Source organism: Colobus angolensis, unplaced genomic scaffold, assembly GCF_000951035.1.
Source record: "Colobus angolensis palliatus isolate OR3802 unplaced genomic scaffold, Cang.pa_1.0 Scaffold196, whole genome shotgun sequence".
NCBI lineage: Eukaryota > Metazoa > Chordata > Mammalia > Primates > Cercopithecidae > Colobus > Colobus angolensis.
The window spans coordinates 6,609,163-6,612,378 of record NW_012115110.1 but is presented as its reverse complement, the minus strand read 5'-3'; the positions used below and the strand labels follow the sequence as shown (position 1 = coordinate 6,612,378).

Here is a 3,216-nt window from a genome sequence, read left to right as displayed (position 1 = left end):
GCCACATCACTTGTCCCACTGGATGACATCAAAACAAAAGGGGCAGCTAGGCATGGTGGCTCACACCTGAAATCCCAGCACTTTGGGAGACTGAGGAGGGCAAATCACTTGAAGTCAGGAATTTGAGACCAGCTGGCCAACATGGCTAAAACCCGTCTCTACTAAAAATACAGAAATTAGCTGGGCATGTAGCACATGTCTGAAATCACAGCTACTTGGGAGACTGAGGCAAAAGAATTGCTTGAGAACCCAGGAGGCGGAGGTTGCAGTGAGCCGAGATCATGCCACTATACTCCAGCCTGGGCGACAGAGTGAGACTCTGTCTCCAAAACAAAACAAGACAGCCAGTTGATGGTGCAGCAGGAGAACTAAGGCACTGCACTCCCAGGAGCCTGTTTCATGCTGGCAGTTTTAGAGCCTAAAGCTGTATCCTAGTATGGGCGTATGAGGGGGCAGAAAGCCTTTCAACTCATCAGAACCTGGAAAGCAATGAGAAACTCCTGACAGCCTTCCTGGGACATAGGGATGCGGGAGGAATGGTTTTGCAGCAGTTCCTCATAATCCTCCCATGTTGCAGGACCAGGGAGGATCTTGGGGCCAAAGCTTAGGTCACCTGTGAGTCAGCCTTGCCCTGTGGCTGCTGTGCACTCATGAACAGTTACCAGCGAGAAACATTCCCCGGTTGTGTGTTTCAGGAAAAGTTTAGGGGCCTGTATGAATTTGGCCATAGGCTGTGTGGTTTGCTGACCCCTAAGTTAGATTATCATCTGCCTTTTGAATAAATGAATGTCCCTTAATAACACTAATTTATAAAATTAGATATTACATTTGTCAAATGAGCTATTACATTACATAGGTTAATGGGTACCCTAATATTTTCTGAACATCATGGATTTTTCTACCCTTTGGATACTTACACATACAATCTTACTTTTTTATTTAACATTCATTGAAAGAGTGTGCAATTAATCTTTCATCAGAGAACAGAAAGAGGAATATGAGTTCCTGCATGCCAGCACAGGCTTCATTCAAGATGTGGGAACATGAGCTCCCAAAGGCTGGGCTTCCTCTGTGCTTCTGGGTTCAGTGAAGGCCCCAGCCTGGTATCCAGTTCAAAAGAGGGTCAGTAAATATAATATTTGTTAAACTAACAAATGGACCTTCTGCCTCTCCCTTATCTGCTAATTTACTTCATACCTTGAAAACAAGCAAAATTCTTGTGACAAAACAAAATTCCTTTACAGAAAAATGTGGCAATATCACACAGTAGCAAAAGCATTGAAAGCCTTTGGGCCTTAGGTGGGGTGGTTTGTTTTTTTTTTTTTTTTTGGTTTGTTTTATTTTTGCTTAATGAACTAATTGGGGAAAAGGAGAGAAAATTTGGGAACTGGAAGAATTATAACCTACATATAAAAGAATCACACCTTTTAAATTGTGCCTTATAAAAATAGAGGGAAAGATGGAGCATTAAGAAAAAGACCTTGGGCAGGACGTGGTGGTTCACTCCTATAATCCCAGCACTTTGGGAGGCCGACCCAGGTGGATCAAGAGGTCAGGAGTTTGAGACTAGCCTGGTCAACATGGAGAAACCCTGTCTCTACTAAAAATACAAACATTAGCTGGGTGTGGTGGCACACACCTGTAATCCCAGCTACTCCGAGGCTGAGGCGGAAGAATCGCTTAAACCCAGGAGGCAGAGGTTGCAGTGCATTCCACCCTGGGTGACAGAGCAAGACTTGGTCTAGGAAAAAAAAGAAAAAGACATTGGCTCCATTGAGTGAGCTGGTATTTGGGCGTTCTTATTGCAGTTAGCCTTTAATAGTATCATTTAGTTAAAGAAATTAATACCTCATCAAAAAATTAGTATGGAAATTAGATTACTACAGGACGTTTATTGCTCTAAAGGTCAAAGTTTTAACAGCCGGAGTTAATAGGTTGACACCTTTCATAATTAAATATTCCCTAAAGACAGCATCTGCCAATGGGAAAAGCATCCAGTGTGTACAGAGAAATTGCAGGGTTCCCATGAGGTCTCCCAGCCAGACAACCTTACTCACTTGATCATTAATCAAATAAACATTCAGGAGGACATTTTGGCATGTACCCATTTGACAAAGTTAATATTATCCCCTCAGAATGAATGTAGTATTTGCCAAATCTCAAAGTCTTGAGTTTTTGTTTGTGCTGGCTTTGGTTTAACCTCTAGAGAGTGTGGATTTTTTGTAATTAATTCCTTCGTATTATATTTATTGAACTCAATACATGGCAAACACCAAGTGAGACCCTGCATAGAGGATGATGAATGAGGCATCTCTGACCCTGCCTTCAGAGGACTCAGATTGTAATAAGAAATTGTGGTATGAGTAAAATCACCTGCTATCATGGAACTGAGCCAAAGGACCTTGGCGTTACCTTAGAATTTATTCCAAAATCGATTTATCCTTAAAGTCTGATCCTGGAATACGCAAGGACCTAACATCCTCACCTAACGTTCCTCTCCGATTATTTTTTAAGCTGTATCTGTATCATAACCAGTGTTCTAATTTTCAACTTCCAGTAGTAAGGGAATTAATCACCACTTATGATACACCCTTGCAATGATTGTTCTCTGACTGAGTTATTCTGAAGCCATTCAGCGATGCCTACGAAGACATCTGTATGATACAACAAAAATGTAATAAAGCACAGCAACATTAGGTGGATGCCACCATTAAATCTGTTTTAAAAAATAGAGAAATGGCAGAAAGTAAATGCACCGAGTTTTTGTTGGTGCTGGCACTCACAAAAGTGATAAGTGCTAATTAGGACGGTGAGAAAGACATGATTAGAGGGGTTCCAAGTTAGGCTTGGGCTGGAGCACAGTGTATTCCAGTGTTGTCATAAGGTAACATCCCCAGACCCTGCGCAGGGTGGGTAAGAACTCATCAACACGTGAGACTGCTTTACTAAGAGAATGTATCCTTGGTCTCTAAATGGCAATGTGTGTTTTCAACAGTCAGTTGGGTAAAGTTTGAAAATCTATTACCAACCTTTTGTACTTCAGTTGAGAAACACAACTAATGGAGATCAGAAAGAAAAAGTTTCCTTCTTGGCCAGGTGCCGTGGCTTACGCGTGTAATCCCAGCACTTTGGGAGGCCGAGGAGGGTGGATTGCTTGAGGTCAAGAATTCAAGACTAGTCTGGTCAGCATTGGTGAAACCCCGTCTCTGCTAAAAA

General features: G+C 42.1%; 1 protein-coding gene across 1 annotated transcript in view; it reads left to right on the top strand.

Annotated features, from left to right (window-relative positions):
- The window catches only part of SEMA5A (sema domain, seven thrombospondin repeats (type 1 and type 1-like), transmembrane domain (TM) and short cytoplasmic domain, (semaphorin) 5A), a 539,042-nt gene that overhangs the window by 414,364 nt on the left and 121,462 nt on the right, over window positions 1-3,216 (top strand). The gene's annotated exons all lie outside the window — the stretch shown is intronic.